Source organism: Pleurodeles waltl, chromosome 4_2, assembly GCF_031143425.1.
Source record: "Pleurodeles waltl isolate 20211129_DDA chromosome 4_2, aPleWal1.hap1.20221129, whole genome shotgun sequence".
Classification (NCBI taxonomy): domain Eukaryota; kingdom Metazoa; phylum Chordata; class Amphibia; order Caudata; family Salamandridae; genus Pleurodeles; species Pleurodeles waltl.
Window position 1 is genome coordinate 758,017,850 of NC_090443.1, and position 20,203 is coordinate 758,038,052.

A 20,203-nucleotide genomic window follows, 5' to 3' on the forward strand; every position below is an offset into this window, starting at 1 on the left:
AGCAGCAGGTCAGCACAGCAAAGCAACAGGCAGAGTGGCAGGTCCTCCTCAAACATCCAGCTCTTCTCCCTGGCAGAATGTCCTCAATCCAGAAGTGTTCTGAAGTGGTGGGGTTAGCAGTTCAATACTTGTACTCATTTCTACCTTTGAAGTAGGCACATTTCAAAGGAAAGTCTTTGTAGTGCACAAGACCCTGCCTCTCCCTGCCCTGGCCCCAGACACACTCTAGGGGGTTGGAAACTGTATTGTGTGAGTGAAGGCACAACCCTATTCATGTTCATCTGTCAGCTCCTCCCACCATTAAAGCCCAGGAAGATGCATCAGGATATGCAGGACACACCAAAGCTCCATTTGTGTGACTGTCTAGAGTAGATTCACAAACAGCCCAACTGTCATTCTGACTCAGAGGTGTATTCAGCAGCCAGTCAGAGGCAGAGAATGATTAAGCAAGAAAATGGCCACTTTCTAAAAGTGGTATTTTCAAACTTAGAGTCTAACAACCAACTTTACCAAAAGATGTATTTGTAAATTGTGAGTTCAGAGACCCTAAACTACATATCTCTATCTACTCTTGATCGAAAACTACATTTAAAAGATGTTTCAAGACAATCCCCCTGTTATCCTGTGGGGGAGATGGGCCTTGCAATAGTGAAAAACGAATTTAGCAGTATTTCCCTATCCCTATCCTATCAGGATGGGTAAAACATACCAGCAAATGTCCTACCTTTTGAATACACTGCACCTTACAATGGGGCCGCCTTGGGCCTACCTCAGGGGTGACTTACAAATAGTAAAAGGGAAGGTTTGGACCTGGCAAGTGGGTGCACTTGCCAGGTCGAAATGGCAGTTCAAAACTGCACCTAGAGACACTGCAGTGGAAGGTCTAAGACATTTTTACAGGGCTACTCATGTGGGTAGCACAATCAGTGCAGCAGGCCCACTAGTAGCACTTCCTTAACAGGCCCTGGGCACCTCTAGTGTACTTTACTAGGGACTTATTAGTAAATTAAATATGCTAATCATAGACAAACCAAACACCAATACAATTTCAACAGAAACCATATGCATGTTAGCACTGGTTAGCAGTGGCAAAGTGTACAGAGTCCTAAAACCAGCAAAAACAGGTCCGAAAAGAGAGGAGGAAGGAGGCAAAAAGTTTGTGGATGTCGCTGCCAGAAGGGCCAGGCCCAACATCTGACCTTGAATTTGCAATAAATCTTTGGACATGAACTTTTGTCTCTGAGATTTAATATGTGATGAAATGGGTTGCACTGTCAATTGATTTGAAAGTTGATCTTATTGTCCTTATCCCTCGGAACTCCTAAATGGTCTTTTGGAACTAGAGAAACTAGAAAGTTAGTGAAATACGTAGTCAGACTCAATACTTAACACACCTAAAATGGCACACACTCTGTGTCTTTGACAACTAGATTGAGTACTGTAGGCACCAAGTTAGGTGAATCCACACTGCAGCTTCGTCATCAGGCTGCAGAGTGATATCCTATTTTGGATCTGTAAATGCTACATTTTGTACATTTGAATGGCATTTAGAATTTGAAAAATGATATGTTACCTACAGGACAAGGTCCCATTTTGTGTGCGCTGAGCCACATTCCAATTTTGCTGCAATATACTCAATTCAATGTTTTCTTAATTTGAGTCTAGTCAACGGCCCCTCTTGTAAGATTGCAGACCTGGCAGGCCAGTCAACAATGGTTGTAATTTCGGTGATTTCCACAGACTATTTTACAAATTAGAACCATGCTGAGTTTTTGATAGGACTCCAGATAAGGTAACCTTTCTCAGTTAGTGTTGTTTCCTTGGCAACCAAAGGAAGAAGCACTTTTTTGGGAGTATCTAGAGATGTAAAATATTATTTCATCATTTCAGTTCTGGATTTTGAGTCAAAATGAAGCATTTTGGAGAGACAGGCCTTCTAGAAACATGAGCTTCCCCCATACAGGGAGAAGAGGATGTGCAGTGCCTTCTCAAAGATGGTGAATACAAAAGCATCAGACATGTGTGAATGTTTTATCCACTGAACTGTGCAACATGAAGCTCTCTAGGGAAACAGAAGGTTGCCATTCCCTCAGATGAGTAGATACCTAAAGTTGAAGCATGAACAAGAGTACCACACATGAAGTTAGGAGAGAGCAAGAAGTGAGATGCTGGAGGGTACAGCGTTTACTAAAGTGCCAGTAGACTGTGCAGAAGAACAAGAACAAATCAATTCACCCCTGTGTGTAGTCTATTGCATGGAGTGGAAGGTGCATATATGGTGCAGCAAGCAAAATCATTTGAGAGGGAATGATAACATGGTGGAACGCTATAAAAATGCCCCATCGCTGAAAGAAAAAGCCAAAAATTGCCATTTGCCACAAAAGTTGTATAAAAAAGTAAAAACAGAAGTATAAAAATATGTCCAAAAAGTCAACAATAGACCTATTTAGAACCACCATTTCAAAACCAAAAAAATATATATATATATTAAACCTGAAGTGGTTTGGGAGGACTTCTGACCATAGGCCAGACCCTCTATTTAACAATTGCAGTGCATTTCCGACTGCTATATGTCTATTTTAAGTGGTTATTCTTCTTTTGGAGCTTAAAAAATGATGTTTTGCCCCATAGATACATTATGGACATCTATTTTTGATGGCACAAAACAGTATTGACTATAACAAAAAGAAGAGGCGCAAATAGCCTAAGCTTACAAATGTAATATGGTGCTAAGAAGTACCCCAGTGGAAATTAGCACTACTCATACAATTTGTACAATCCAACCCCGGGAAAAGTGTGTATCTACAAGGCACAATGTGGCACGTTTTGTACAAGCATTCATTTTGGAATTACATGTTGTACAATTATTTCCCAATATATCATGCTGATAAGAACATTCTCCAATTTCACTTGGACCTGTTTGGTTAAATAGTGTGTAGTGTATTTGTCATATACAGACATGATAGTAGCATTTCCTATCATCCATATTTATGGCAATCTCACAATGAGTACTCCTGCAGAAAGCCTTCGGTGTAGAACTGCAGAGGAGGTTTCCAACAGGTGTTCTTGGCATGTAAGAAAACGTGCATATATATGTTTTCATATGTTCAATGAAATTGCTATTGTACCAAATGTGTTCCATTGTTCATTTCTGAAATGTATATTTCACCTTAAACTTGAAATTTTGGAAAACAGAATGTTTATTTTCATGATTTGTTTTCATTTTAGGTTTTGCTATAGAAAATAACTGTAGTTGGAGAATTGAAAGGTTTATTTAAATATCACATTTATGTCCATTGTCCTACTTTACATTCTGCTCATTAATCTTTCAACTAATCATTGTTTATGTTAACTGAAACAAATGCTACTGCTCAAGACACAAGCATTTTTAGCTTTGTGGTTGATGGAAAACCAGGCAATTACATATCTTTCATGTTCTTATTTTTCGCCCTACTCCGGCAAAATTACAAACCTCGATTCTATTAAAAGGCAATAATTGAAATGATTTGTAATGGTGATACCATTTTCAAAGCACGAGAGACTAACAGCACAATTTGATTATAAATTATGAAAATGCTGCTTAAAAATCCATTTGAAAGTCATACACCGAGTGGCTCCTCTCTGGAACGCATTAGCTAAGGTTTCCTCTCATAACCTTTCTCGAATCAGCCCATGCTTGAAAGTAGCTAAGCAAATAATGTTATTCTGTAGAAATTAAATGGACATCAGTCATAATATCTATTTAGAATTTCGCATGTTTGTGTCTCACAAGCAATTTTAACTTAGCATGTGCGTTTACAGCTATGTAATGCAAAGATATAGAATGAACTATTTACAAAATGGCTTTATAATGTATACAGCCATAATAAAATACATTTCATTTGGCACAGGGCCTCGGTGTCCCTACATTGTTCTAGTACTGTTGTAAGGGCATTCACCAGCCCTTGAATGTAGCCGTGACACAAAACAAGAGGGCACAGAAGAGGTCAGTTTAGGCAGTTTGACCTTAACAACCATCTCCACCGACGACACCGTCAGTGATACCGCCATAGCAAGAAGCCACCACTACCCATTATTATCCACAGAGGGAAGGACCAAGTTGCAGGCGGCAAGGAAAGAGATGGTGAAATTAAAAAATACATTTGTTATCTACGCTAATGACATATGCCCGATGTCACGCTCCTCAGTCATTCCGGAATAAGAAGAGAAGCTTTGAAAACTAAAACATGCATCCTCTGAGCATTCTGTGCACAGTAGCTCTGTGGCCAGATACAGTTCAAGTACTATCAAATCAGACTCCCAATCATTAGAAGACTGATATGAAGATGATGGAGGGTGACCAGATCTGCACCGCAGAGAGGAAGTGACATGGTCATGGCATCTGCTCTCACAAGGAAACAAGAGAACACATGAAGTGGTGGAAGCTGGCACGGAGGGATATGTACAAAGCAGAAGAGCCTGCGGTTGTCTCAAATACAGAGTCCCTGCAATGAGTATGTGACCTTTCGGAACATTCTGCACAGTAATACGTAAATGGCCAATTAATGGAATACCCATTGGAGAGAAGTCTATGCGATATTCTGTGGGAGGGTGACACTCAACAGTGGCTTCATGTGATGCAGTCAGACGGGAGCACTCCGCTTAGCTCACAATTACATGTAAACATCAAGAACTCCCCATTTAATAATGGTACCATGAAGGGAAGAGTGTATCAGTTTATTCAAATGGCTATGATACTACAGTAAAGTTTTAAAAATCGTTGATCTGCACTATAGCACTACACATTGTCATCTCTTGCACAAATACACATCCATAATTATGCTACAACAAACACACACTCACAAACACATAACACTCCCTTCTCATAGTCACATTTTTCTCTAACCTACACAACAGATCAGACAATGGAACATATTATAAATACCAACCAACGACACAAAAGTAATACATGCGTGCCTTTCATATGCCACCTGATCAGTGATATCACCATATATGCAACAAGCCTAGAAAGGGTGGTTCTGTGGCATCTAATCAGAGTGGCATTCAGTGGACACCCGGGCCCGTATTTATACTCCGTTTGCGCCGAATTAGCGTCGTTTTTTTCGACGCAAATTCAGCGCAAAACTAACGCCATATTTATACTTTGGCGTTAGACGCGTCTAGCGCCAAAGTATGGGCAAATAGCGTCATTTTTTGGCGTGAACGCCTTCCTTGCGTTAATGAGATGCAAGGAAGGCGTTCCCGTCTAAAAAAATGACGGCGACGCAAATGCGTCGTATTTATACCCCCGGGCAAAAATCACGCCCGGGAGGTGGCGGGTCAAGAAACCCCGCATTTGCGCCACTATTTAACGCCTGGGTCAGGGTAGGCGTTAAGGGGCCTGTGGGCTCAAAATGAGCCCACAGGTGCCCTCCCCTGCCCCCAGGGACCCCCCCTGCCACCCCTGCCCACCCCAGGAGGACACCCAAGGATGGAGGGACCCACCCCAGGGACATTCAGGTAAGTTCAGGTAAGTATAATTTTTTACATTTTTTTTTTTTTTTGGGTGGCATAGGGGGGCCTTATTTGTGCCCCCCTACATGCCACTATGCCCAATGACCATGCCCAGGGGACATAAGTCCCCTGGGCATGGCCATTGGGCAAAGGGGCATGACTCCTGTCTTTACTAAGACAGGAGTCATTTAAATGGCGTCTGGCCGTCGAAAAAAATGGCGCAAATCGGGTTGAGGCGATTTTTTTGCCTCAACCTGACTTGCCCCATTTTAAGACGCCCTAACGCCATTTTCCCCCTACGCCAGCGCTGCCTGGTCTACGTGGTTTTTTTCCACGCACACCAGGCAGCGCCGGTCTGCTAGCGCCGGCTAACGCCATTCCATAAATACGGCGCCCGCATGGCGCTTCAGAATGGCGTTAGACGGCGCAAAATTTTTTTACGCTAAACTGCGTTAGCGCAGTTTAGCGTCAAAAAGTATAAATATGGGCCCCGGTGTCTTGAACAAGATGCAGCAGAGTATTGATACTTTCACATTTGTAAGGTTAACACAGTAAGCATACACAGTCACATCCATTTCGAGGGGGAACATTCCATTTATCATCTAAGCTATGTTGTACCCTAGATGCCTTCTAGGCTGCACCTACCAACTATTCAGTTCAGTATTTTGGGTTCCATGTGTGAGCTGTTCAATTCTGCTATGTAGGACCACAGTGGGACTCTGTTTATCGGTGTTCCCATACGGGAAAACAGATTCAAATCGTGAGCCTGTTCAATGTACCTAACCTCACAGAGGGTGATGATGCCTCGGCTCTGGCTTTCAGTGAAGAAAGTGGACGAGTGTGTTCTCTCTACTTATGATGGAAAACTACGAGGTAGTTTATTCTACAGCAAAATACTTGATACACGTTTTCACAATTACACACCTTGCAGCGTCGCAAGCTTGTAAATCTTATACTCCTCCTCCCATAGACATATGTTTTCCGCACATGATATATTTAAAGCATGTTTCATAAATGTTTGTGTTACCGAGGGCTCGTTTTCTGCTGGACTATTTTAGATAGTTTTCTGTTGAAATCAGAGGACATTTAAATATAATCCATGGTCTATATGCTGTTTATTCTGTAGATTTTGCCCGTCATGCACTGTAACAATGTGATATACCCTGTAGTAATATCTCTTTCTTTAATTATTTGCTGCTACATAGGTGAAGAGCAGATGTTGTATGACATGACTACAGGTATTTTTTTTTATCATTTTGGTGCTACGTTGGTGAAGAGGACATATGTGAGGAAACATATACTAACGAAAGTTAGAGGTTCCCTTTCATAAAAAAAAAAGATTCTTGACTGTGTTGAGGATCCAAAAGTGACGCAAGTAAATACATATTAAATGCAAACATTGCAAAATTTACCAATAGTTCTGAATTTTTTAAGTCACCAACAAAACCAACATAAGGGGAATTTTGTACTAAACACTGAGTAGTATGGATTATAAGGTGCAGCTCAAGCATGCCTTGGAAAAATTCAATAAATTTGATATTGATAGAGAAAATCATGCTTGCTTTGTGCATGAGGGTTGATTCTATATATGAATTTGTAAAATTGCGTAGAGGGTGTTAGGAGCACTCGCTTGAGTTTGAAGTTGTTTCATTGGACATGCGGCGCATACTTGCTGTGCTTTGTTTTAAAATCACCCAGTGAAAGCCAATGCTCGTGCTTTTTTTAAAAGTGCATCAGTATCAATTCGTATATGTTGTACTTTCCGTAAATGGTCTATAAAGGTATGCTTTTACATTAAATATTTGGTAAACCTGATCCAGTGAAACAGTTTTCATTTCACTAATCCCTAATGTACATATCGAGTGCACTGCTGTTCATAGTTTCTTTAAAGTGATTTTTCAGTAGTTTAATTTGCCTTTAAAAATTAAGTGTTAGTGGAGTAGCCCATTGATCGACTGTCCTCGTGTCTAGGCTTGCACCAGTTGCTGCAGATTTGCTGCTGCTGTTCAGTGCTCAAACAAATTGGTGATCGCTGGTGACTAAATAGGTGGGTAAGGTAGGTAAAGGTTTATTGTTTAGGTACTTAAGAAACATAAGAAAACAATAAAAATACACAAACACTTTAAAAAATAATTTGTGATGTAACTGAGTCCTCATCAATGGATTATGCGCATTCTCCAATCATTTCGATATGCGCTCATTTTAAAAATATAATGAGAGATTGCTACTTAAGGCTTTGCTTGGTCCAGTGTGAGTAGAGCATCGCTTGATACCATTAGAGTCTACTGTCAGGCACTGGCTGTGCACTATCCTCCTGTGAGATGCAGGGTGAGTGGTGCTGTTTTGTTAAATGCTGCTTTTGCGTCACCAGCGATAGGAACTTCACTAAAGCACAGTTCAGCTGCAGGTTTCCAGATCCAAAGCACGCCATCACTGCTTGTTTCCATGTCCGTATGCCTTTTCATTAAAAGTATTCTTTAGTAGGGCTTTTTGTTCTGGTACAAGACAGTTGCATGGGCAGAGGACATGCAGGAGATCTTCCGTGTCCTTATCACACAGGCAGCAGATACAGCTGGCTATGTCCCTCAGCCAAAGGGCTTCATTTAAAGCAAGTGGTAGGAGCCCAAGACAATACTTTAAGAATTGCTCCTTTGTTCTTCTTGCGAAGCCCTGGCCTAGGTGTGACTGTGGTGCCAGAGACGTGCAGGTGTGCAAAGTCATCCATGCATGAGAACTCCGTGAGAAGGCCACTTTGTCCTCCAGTAGTGACTGAAGCCTAATTGATTTCCCCGCTGCTTTCTCCAAATATGCGTGAGCCCTGTCTTCTTAAGTGAATCGCCTAAGTGGGTTCTGAACGGGAGGTGTTCTTGCGATCAAGCTCTTGCCACATATAGTAATTGAGGGTGTCCAGGGTAGCAGCCTGAGCTTTGCTCCAAAAGTTTATATATGTACTGTGTCGTGCCAAGGATTGATTCAGTAGGCCAAACTCCAGTCTCAATTGGGCGGGGAAGGTGAAACTGATGATGCTGAAGATCATCCTGTAAACTTTGCTCACTGCTTGGTTTAAGGTGTCTGCATCTCTGCCTCTTTGTACTTCGCACCTGTATGTTATTGTGGGCTGGAGCTTGGCTTTTAGCACTTTTAGGAGGGGGGTGTATGACATCCATTCAGGTGGGTTATTAGTCTTTTTAAGGTTAGCGCTATGGCTAGACTTTTTCCCAATACACGTTTATTTTTATACACAAAGTTCCCTGATTTGTCAATGATGACTCCAAGAGATTTTTCTTTGTCTGTTTGAACAAGTCATGTCTCACCCCAGAACCATGCTTTCAAGGGTGCCTTTGATCTGATTGACAGTGTACGTGTTTTTCCAAAGTTTGCGGTCAAGGCATTAGTGGCTGAGTAATGTTGAGTAGCGTTTAATAGTCTCTGAAGGCCTATTTCTGTAAGGCTGATCAATACAAGGTCATCAGCTTACATGAGGCATGGTAGGTCCAAATCCCCGATTTTTGGAAAGGTGCGAGTTTGTGAGGGTGAGTGAGCCCACTAAGTCTGCTAAGTATAGACTGAACAGTGTGGGGGCCAAAACACACCCCTGTGTTAACCCTTTGGTAGTTGAGATCCGCCTTGAAGGATGGGTGCCTGTACCCAGTTTTATCTGGACTCATGGGTCCCAATGACAGGCTATTATCAAGCGAATTGAGGATATGGAAGCCCCCTGGGTTCAAGCTTCTTCCACAGCAATTTCCTGTCCACGTGGTCAAATACAGCCTTGAAGTCGACAAAGCATAGGTGGAGCTGATGTTTCAGTGTTATAGCTTTGTTGATTAAGAGGGCAATGGCCATGATGTTCGTGATGGTGCCAGTCTGTTTAGAAAATCCTGTTTGGATCAGGGGGATTTTTCCCTTTTCAGTAGTCAATGCAAGCAGATGATCCAATAACAAACCTGCACAGTACTTTGTGTCATTGTCAATTAAGGCAATCAGACAATAGCTATTGGGGAGTGACCTATCCCCAATTTTAAAGATGGGGGAATTATGGACCCCTTCCAGGACTGTGGAATTGTTCCTGTCAGACCTATTTCCAGGTAGAGAGGTTTGAAAATCTTTTCCCATAAGCGTCTGTTATGTTTGAAAACTGCAGGAGGAAGACCGTTCTGGCCTGGGGCGCCCTTTCTTCTGCCCTTGGCTATCTGATTCTTTATAGTGACAGAGTCAGTGAGTAGTGTAAGTGTGGTCTTTGATGAGGGCCTTTGTGGAAGTGGAATTCCAGGCAAAGTCATGCTTTGAGTGGCCATGCTAAGTGATGTTTTTTTGTTTAAATGGACTCCAGGATGTTGGACCCAGACTGCTTCTGGTATATGCAATATAATGTTGCCATGATATAGGCGTGTAAGATTGCATATTGTATGCCAGAAGCATGTGCTGTTGTTACTCCTTTCGTCTGAGGGTAGCCTGGCCCACAAGTCTTCACTGCGATTCCTGTTGATTGCCAATTTTAGCATATTCAGTGACTGTTTATAATACCTTAAAGTTGCTAAAAGGTCTGGTTTGTCAGGGCTGCCGTGGAGACACCTTATACTTGAGTTAGTTTTCCTCTTTGCGTCTCGTAGTGCTGCTCTGTGGGCTTGTGTCAAGTGGGTTAAGGCTGAGGGAGGTGGCCACTGTCTGTTAGTGATTGGCTGTGCAAAAATTCCACTGAGCCTGGTTGTGAGTTGTTCCCATTTCTGTACTTCGCTGACAATGTTTGTTTCTAATTCAAGTGCAAGATCCATTGCTGTTGGGTGACAAGATCTATGTTTGATTGCCTGCATTTGACCCGTTTGCAGTTTGTGGTGAAAGTGGTAATATGTGCAGTATTCACTCAATCCCCAGGACGATGGATAATTCCTGTGGGCAGTGGTCGCTCTGGAGGCGAGTCTTCAATAAATCTGCCATTCAGGGCTCTTAGCTGTGACATTTCTAAGCCCTTGAGCAGAGTCCTGCTGGTCTTTGTGCGACGGCCATGTTTGTTCGCCCCCTGGATAGGAAGGTCCCACGAGCTAGAAAGGGTAATTGAGGTTTCATCTGCGGAGGATCGTAATAGATGCAGATTGAAGTCGCCTGAGACGATGATAATGGCCGTATCGGCTATTCTACTGTTGCTCGCGATTAGAGCCACTAGGTTGTTAGCATCATTGGGTTTAAATTTGGGGTGAAGATAGATTATGAAAACTATCTCTGCAGTGGGCACACTCGTCGAGGCGGCAATTGTCACAATATTGGTAGAAGAGCAGGTGGAGTGCAAATGAGTGGCTCTGGCCGATAGTGCTAAGGAGACGTAAGTGGCCAGACCACCTTGCGGATGACCATACTTCGCCTTCCTGGTAGCTGGGGTGAAGAAGCACATATAGCCCTGCTGGTGAAATGATTCATCCAGCCAAGTTTCCTGCATTAGTATAATGTCAAAAGTGCTGATGTATTGGATAAAATCAGGGTCCAAAGCCTTAGAAAGGAGGCCATTTGCATTCCAGGAACACAGGCAGGGGATCTCCTTTGTCAGTGCAGGGCCCCACTTTTTATCTGAGGTTTGTTATCCTAGCCCGTTGCATTTGTTGTTTTTGAGAATCACCCTAAGTCATTGTTGTTTGAAGAGAAGTTGAGTGTGGTGAAGAATATTTGGGGTCGAAAGTCACCCCTAGCAGTACTGGAGGAACTTAAGGTCACAGGAGAGCAGACCCGGGTGCTCCTCAGTAGGGAGCATGATTTCCTGCACTGGGGGCCTGAAACAAGGGCAGGACCTGAAGTTAGTAGAGGGGTTGGATAGCCAACCTCATGGTACCTGATAATACCAATGCCCCAATGTTCAAAGGTTGTGCTTTCTCCTAGGATTCTTTGGGCGATTAGTCTTGTCTTCCATGTGGCCTTGGTAGCTCCAGGGGTAGTAGCGTTGGGTGGATGGAGAAATTCTACTGTTAGGAGATCAGTTGTCTTCAGGCCGATTGTAGAGGGAATTTGTGAAAGTAGTTGAAGAATGTTCCCCCTGTTCAAGACATCCCCAGTTCCCCTGGATTTGTAGCACAGATGAAAAATTTATGAATAAGCAGTTGAGGGATTTGGTTGAGATGCGAGTTCCTGCGGCAGATGGAGAGGTCCCAAATTCCAGAAGGTGTTAGGCCTGATAGTTGTACAGTTCCCCACTTGTGCATGATGTGTGGTGCTGGGAGGGATAATAGTTGTTCCCTGGACCTGTTGAGGAGGATCCATTAGCTGGGCCAGGGAGGGAATGGGGAAAGTTGCTTGAGTAGGTTGTCTGAAAATTCCAGGAGATAAAACCACATTGGTGCGCTGGAGCTGCTGAGATTGCAATACCCCGGCATTTCTCACCCCTTCTGTAGGCCAGGGATGGTCATTATTAGCTGCGTTCCTCTGCTTGATGGCCAAATTCGGGGCTGGATTCTCGAGGATGGTTGCTGGAGCTGGTGACCCAGAAGACGTAGCTTCATTGAAGGCCCAGATGTCGGGTAATGTTAGTTTAGGGGCAACTGCCAGATTCGCTCCTCTCCCTGCCATTCCCTTCTTGCGGCTTTTCCTCCACTGAGTACGTCTCTGCTTGGCATTTGGTTTCACCAAGGCATTGTCATCCACAGGACTGTTGATTGAGAGATGGTTCCTTGAAGGTTTGAGTGTGGTAGCTGTTGGACTCAGATTGCAAGGGGTTGCTATTGCAGGAGACACCTGGTTTGGACCATTTGTCCTATCATCGCTTCTTGTTCCATGGCTGATGGTCGTAGTCTCGGATGGATCCAGGTGATTTTTTTCCAGGACATATGTTGAAAGGTCAGATGAAGGGTGCAATTGTGGATGATGGCTGGAGGCCCCCACTTTTAGAGATGCACAGAGGTTAGTGAGCATCGAAGGTAATGTCGATAGTTTTTCTAGTGGAAGTGCTCATGGAACTTTCTTGTGAGAGCGTGAAAAAGGGTTTGAGGACACCTAGTATCTCATCAATACCTGCTACAAATACTGCCAAAGTGTTAAGAATAGTTAGCTGAACGTACATTTTGCCTGATTGGAAATGAAGCGCTTCAACTAGCAGCTGCATGGTATTGAGCAGGGAAGCCTAGGTGCTACCCATGTGCGAAATATGACAGTTTGTGACAGAGTCCTGACCAGTTGTTGGGGCAGTGCTTGTGTCAGTGCTTACTCTGGTCCTTTTGCCATCATTGGGAGATGGGTGACAGAGGGGTGGAATGGTTGCATTAGTCCTTACTTCGTCATCAGGAAACTGCTGGCTGGAATCTAGTGTGACTCGAGCAGCAGAAGGGAAATCTTGAGAGTATGCAACAAGCATGTCTTCCCACTGTTGCATGTTTAGGTAGGATAAGGTTTCTTCATCCACCCCTGTGCTGAGGCCCTCCATTTTAATATTTGCTGGAAGAGATAGTAGGGAGGGGGGCTGAGATCCTTCGTTTGTTACTGTACCCTGGCAGGCAGCATCTAGAGCCAAAGGTGTGGCCAGGGTTTCAATGGGCAGCTGGACCTCCTTAAGAGTAAAGTCGGGCTGCGGCGCTTTCAATCCATGAAGCGCTAGATGGATTTGCTGGGTCGGGCTCTGTTGGGGGGAAGCCCACCATGGGTTCCCTGGAGCCTGCCTGGGCTCCTCATGCACCTCTGCCCTGAAGAAGTTTGCATGTCGCCCCAGGGGCGAGAGGTTGTGCTAATTGCGGGAGGCTGAGCAGGGCTTAGGCTTGGTGTGTCCATGAAGGAGTGCTTTCTGCTGTATTTGTAGGGATTGACGGGAGTAATGGTGTCTGTAACCCCTTTGTGTCAATGCTGTTTGAGAGAAGGGCAGGTCCGCCGTTTTTTAGAAAGGAGAACTTGGTGTAAATTTTCTGTTGGCAGTTAGTGCTGCAACGTTTTTTGGAGTGCTCCCAGCAGTTTTGGGGTTCCAGACTGTGCACAGCGTAAAGTCTGTAGATGGGTTGCACCCCTTCTCCTTCCCCTTCCTGGTCTGGCTCTGATTCAATCTCAATGAGAGGGAGGATGTTATGTGCGTCATGGTGGCGGTCCGGAGCTTGAGGTCTCCTCTTCCTTTTTCCCATTGCAGTTTTGTTTGGGGGCGTCTTTCTTGTTTTGCCTGACCGCATCCCCATGTGTATCTGCTGATGAGATGATAGTGGTGAAGGAAGTAGTAGCACGGAGGAGTTGACGGTCAGCTGTTGAAACTGTCACTGATAAGGACTCTGGATTCCGCAGGGGCAGATTCAGGAGCGGATTGAAGGTACCTGGAGGTACGGAGCTGGTGCTGCTAGAGCTGCTGGATTGGCAGGTGGGGCTCACCAGCCATCTGCAAGCCGCAACCACACTAGGAGGGCTGCTTCCGCGGATCCTGGAGACACACCCTTGGCGGTGGCTGATTACAGTCACCACACTTGCCTGATGCCTGCACACTGAAGAAAAGGTCAAGCTGACCAGGAATTGTCCCCCGAACCTGAAGACAGGTTGGGTCCACTTCAGGATTGCAGCGTCCAGCCTATGGTCAGGAGACCAGGGGGTCTGTTGAGCTGCAGGAACATTGGAGAGGAAGAACAGACTGTGGGATGGTCAAGGGCAGGGTAGGGCAGGACCAGGCCAAGCGGGCTCTGCCACCTGCCCCAACCATCACCAACTCCCCCTGCAGCCCTCTCCCCTCCGCCAGCCTCTACCGCTCATCAGCACTACCAGAGGCCTGGCTGGGGTCTGGAGGCTCAGGAGATCGGGAGCTCAGGGGCACGAGGGCCTGGGGCCCAGGGGGAGCAGGGGGCAAGACGCAGGGCAGGGCAGGGCAGGGGGCGAGAGGGCCCCAGCCACCGAGGGCAGAGGGAGGACCGGGAGAGGCGGGACAGTGAGGACAGTGGGGGAAGGGAGACTGTAGCCGGGCAGGTGGAACTGGGGGAGCAAGGAGGGAGGCAGGGTACAGATGCCAGAGACGATGACAGCAGGATGGCAAGCCAGGCAAGCCAGGAAGTCCAGGAGAGTGAGTGAGTGAGCTCACAGACACGCCTCCTCCTGACCAGTCCTGACAGCCCTAAGGCCGCAGACCTGAACAGGCCCCTGTGGCCACACAGGCTGACCATCTCCCCCAGCGCCACACTCCATCATGACCTTCTTGCACCGCTCCCTCAGCCCCCTCGCCCCGCCCCATCTCTCCTCCTCTCATATCTTCTCCGTCCGAAGCCCCTTCCTCTGCGGCCTCTCCACGGCATTGGGGGAGTCCAATGCGGGGTCCGAACACACTCGCGGCTTGCGGCTCTCGGCTCGGCTCTGCTTCTGGTTCCTAGTTCAGCCACTAAATAGAATTACTGCCTATATCTTGGAAGCTATTTTTTGCGTCTGCCTTTGAAACTTATGCAAAAAAGTCTAGTCTGGTGAGGATGCTTTCATGCATAAATATATGTAATGTGAACGCCCTTGGCTGTAAGTAATGATGGCATGGTGATTTCTTCTAATTGTAGGTCCCCAAAGGGAATGATCAGGATATCTAGCAACAAACGAATCTAAGTGCGATTATCAATTAAATACATGAAAAGGGCCACCCATAATGTACCCTACAGGTCTTAACTGGTTTCCTGGCAATAAAAAGGGATTCTGCATACATGAATGAACTCTATATTATGTTAGGTTATGCAGATTTGCAGAGTTCACTTTTGCCTGGAAGGAAATCCTGGCACTGAGCAGATGTGAATCTAGGCACACCTATGGCCTAATGGGACTACTCAGAAACTCTGGTATTCAGCTTCTTGGGGAATTCAAGAAGTGAGGAGAAGGCTCTCATATGTAGTGGCTGGTTGTTTCATGCTGTAGGAACGATGTAGGAGAAGGATTGACCACCAAATCGGGTTTTCTGTATGTGGAGGATTTGTACATATAGGATTCTGGCCAAGTAGATGTGTCTGGAAGCTTTGTGAAACCAGATGCAGTTTCTTTCAATATGCTGGCCTAGTGCTATGTAGTACCTTGATAGTGTGGGTGAGGACTTTGAATTGTGCTCGTTTGTAAGTGGGAAGACAGTGGAGCTTCTTCAGGTGTGGTGTGATCTGAGTGCAGCGTTTGAGACTGAGAGTGATTCTGGCCACTGATTTGTGAATGGTCTGCAGTCTTCGGATGAGTTTTTTGGTTATCCCAGCATGGAAGGTCTTCCTATGGTCCAGCTTGCTTGTGACCAGGGTGTTTGTGACAGTTTTCTAGGTCTTAGTTGGAAGCCCTTTAAAAAATTACCTCAGCATCTTCAGGGTATGAAAGCATGAGGAGGTGAAGGCATTGATTAGCACAGTCATGTCGAGTTTGCTGTCAATGACAATCCTGAGGTTCCTAGCATATATGGTGGGGGTGGGTGTCAGCCCTGGCAAACAGGTGGAATCCCACAGTGATGTGTTCTTCCCGAAGGTCATGATTTCATTCATGTCGGCGTTCAGCTCCACTGGGTGATTTCAGTCATGCAGGTATGGAACTTGATCCAGGTACTGGACGTCCTGTGTGTCATTGATGTAGAAAAGATGTTGATGTTGTGAGAGTGGATGATGATGACTAGAGGGATCATGAACGCATTGAACAAGGTCGGGCTCAGGGAGTATCCTTACGGATCCCCAGAGATGATGTTGTGGGCTTCCCAGATGTATGTTTCCAGGCTAATTGACTGGGTTCTTCCAGTCAGGAAGGAGCAGATCCTTTGGAGGGCAAGTCCTTGAAATCTAATGCCATGTAGGTATTTGAAGAGGATTGAATGGGAGAATGCATCAAATGCTGCGGAGATGTAAGTGAGGATGAGAGCCGCAATGTCTTCTCTGTCCAGAGTCATGTGGATGTAATTTGTGTCAGCCATGAGTTATTGATATATGAACAGATGGATGAGTAAATGGATGGGTAAATGTAACATATATAATCATCGGTGCACTGCTAGTAGAGTATTTGTCACTAAAGTGGGCTTTTGTCTGCTGATAACCTGATATCTTTCTGCAATTCTACATTTGACATTAAAATTTGACATAAGTTTAAATTTTACATGAGAGTGTAAAAGTCTGATATAGTTCTATTATTCAGGTGTCAGTTAGACCTCTAGTTGAAGTTCGGCTCATACAAAGAAATAATTAGATTAATGTGAAATTGTGAGATGTTGGTGATGAAAATGTAAATGTTAATTTTTAAACTTTTCTGGCTTTGTGAATGCAACTTTTAAAAGTTTAAATTGAAAGGGGAATGCACAGTTGGAAGTTTTCTAGCCAGGGAGTAAGAAAACCGTCCTATTCTTGCAAGAGACTGCAAACACCAACTTGTAAAACGTCTCCCATTCAGATGTAATGCACTGCAATTCCTCACCAATGGAAGTTCCACCCTTGGAGAAGAGTGGCTTCAGGTGGCAGGGAAACACAAGTGTACCACTGCTGAAGAGCAGTTGTTTATCCACTGCTCTACAGGACAAAAAACAGCCACTAGTGACTGGAGATCAATCAGCCCTAGGTCCCTCTCAGTACACACCTATATCTGTATACCAAATAAGTCCATCCTATCAGGATTTCTAGCCTGTTTGAGCAGCATGTCCAGCTAGAGCAGAGTGTATGGATCACAGCTTTAGTCTTCTCCAAACTGAGGCTGTTGTAGACAGAACAAGCTAAAACCTTAGAGTGAAGCCGGGCAAGTTTGTGGCCTTTGCAAAGGGCAGAGTTTTTCCAGTTTTCCAGAGTTAACTCCATTTTCCTCGCAAAGTTAAAGTATCATCATCGAAAACAAAATGGGATAGGATCCTTTATAATGCCAATAGTGCCATTTCTGGCTTCAGAGCTGTTTATTAAAATGTGTGCATTTAGGGGCATATTTAAGAAAAGTAGCACTGCACCTAGTGCAACACCACTTTTCTTGTGCCCCCTTAGCGCCCCCTATTGCCACCATGTGTGTACTTAAAATACGGCGCACCATGGCGTAAGGTAGGGGGCAATAGTGCCATTTTTTCACACTATTGATGTACTCTGCAGGAGTAGCACCACAATTTCAGCATAATGTGGCTAAAGGGTTTACAAAGTGGCACAATGCATGCATTGTACCACTGTGTAAATATAGCGTGGGGAAGAAGCCACTTTAGTGCTGCTTTAGCATCAAAAAAATGATGCAATGGCGACGTTAATGTAGAACTAGGAGCTTTTAAATCTGCCTTTTAATTTGTAGCAAACATATAACACTTAAAAGTCCCAATGTGTTAAGGAAAATTAAAATAGGTTTAATATTTTGGGGCCCTTTTGAATTCTCATTTTCTGAAATTAGGTTCATAAAACCACAAACCAATAAAATACCAAGCAATAATTTTAGTAGATTATTTGTTGCCAAGTATTATTACAATTTTTAAATCGGTTTAAAACAAATCAAGTTGTGGTAAAATAAAAAATTAAAATAAAAAATAAAAAATAAAAAACACTTTTACTGAGTGTGTACCTGAACGTTCGAAATACATTGACTAAAATAATCATAAATTTCTTGTCATAAAACATTTCAGTAAACATTTTCATTTTATTGTTGAACAATTGTATTGGATGGGAGAGAAAGAACGATGCAGTGACCTCTGTGGTTCCTAATCTATCGAAATTATGCTGCTGAGCATTAGAGGATGAGATTTAGTATATAATAAGAGATCAAACTTTCATAAACGTTTGACAAGACGAGATTAAGGAGCGGTACGAGGTTCATTTTGAAAGATTTATTGAAATTGTACAGAAAACATTTTCTGCGAAAATATGAAGCTTTCATGTCATCTATGATTAAATGTAACAATATTTAGAGCGCACATATTTATTTATTTTTGCTTCTAGCATGCAGCATATCTATTTTCCTAGAAACTCCCACCCTCTCTAATCTAAATCGGTAACAATCTTTTGAAAATGTTTTTATGCACAAGTGACAGACAACTGTATTTAATGCACTTCATTGAATATTTTCTGATGCAAATGTTTTGTATTGTTTCTTTATAGTTTATGTAGACATTTATGACTATTCACTGGGTTACCCTTAATTTGGTATTTTTGTCCTTCTTTATGTTGAATTGTTGCAGGCTTACATTGCATAGCTGACACTTCAAAACCTGGAAGCAGAGAGAGGAAAATCATAAAAGTCCTAGAGGTTATTTTAAAGAGAGATAAGCATAATGAAATGTGGTGGTATTCAAACAATCTAGTTCCATTCACCTGTGGAATGAAAGCTCATTCTACCATTGAGGGTCATGGTATTCAAGACATTGTCCAAGGGCCCGATTATAAATATGAGTGCTATTTATTGCACCTGGTAAATAATGAGACCACAGGGTTTAACATTTCTTGGGTATTGTGAGTTTCTGCTGGAAAACATGAACATTTTTCTGTTTAACATAACAAAATCCACAGGATACGGTAAATACTGTGTGGATTTCCACTGTTCAATTTCTGCAAGTTTGACCTGCTGAAAATGTAACAAAGGTTAAGGTATTTAATGCATCCAATAGTTGTCAGATGTGTTAAATAACACTCAACTCATAATTCCAACCAGTTTGTAAACAGGGGTTTATGCACAGGTCAGAAAAAAAAAACGTCCTCGTAATCAGGCCCAAAATGTTTTACCTTATACTTCTGGGTTCTGTGAAGCTGACCATAGGCAGCTGGTTGACTTTTCGTGAAGAAGGTGCCTACATAGGATCTCACTATAGGCCATTAAATGTATTGCTAGTGGAGCATGGCATCTTAAAGTTGATGCATTGTTTCATTGATAGCCTATTAAGTGTCACTGGAACAGAGGTCATAAGGTATGATTGGCACAGGCTGAATACAAAGTAGGCTGTATGGTATGAACCTGGGATAGTTTATTTCACGTGTTATGTGGCGAAACAGTGTAGATTCAGTAGTGGTGGTCACGTTGAGAAATAACAGAGGCAAAAAAGACTAATTTATTTGTATTAGCATTGTGTACTGGTCCAGAAAAACTGAAGAAGAGGGCAGGCTATGTGGAATTGTAAAGGAGATGATGATTGGTGCACATTCTCTGCATTTGTCCGGTCCTACTACCCGAAAGAAGGAAACTATTAGGGGGGCTTTTAGTTAACCAGGAATGAGAAATTGTGGACTAGCGCGAATGCAAGGCCTCAATTCAGTCCACACCTATTTGAATACACAGGTTGTCAAACTTGTACATATATCTGAGGCAAAAGTAAAGGCTTTTGATGGTAAGAATAAGCCAAATAATCATTTAACTGCTGGCTTTCCATCCCACATTGGCCTTGGATTCAAAGGACACTGACAAACATCAACATGCACACATCATAATGTGGTTCTGACAAACAGAAGGCCACATTAAGGGCTGCATTACAAGTTTGGCAGTCTTTTTGAAAGACTGCTGTGGCAGCGGCCTACAAAAGACCGCCACTGTTGGCGGTATCCCAACCTCCTTTTTGAGTCACATACTGAAGTCTGCAAGAAACAGCCAAAAATACTAGACTGCTGGGCCGACCGAGGGCGGGAGAGAGGTGGTCCCACCACCAGCACTGCCACGCCGCCAACATCCTGCCCTCCATGTTACGACACACAAATCAGAACAGTGGTCATTGCATGACTGTAAACCATTTGGCGTAGCGAACCGACGCAGTCAAAAAATCACCTCCACCAGAACACAACACCACATTCGACCATACGATTACCCCATACCAGAGACACATACACACATCACACACATCTGCACA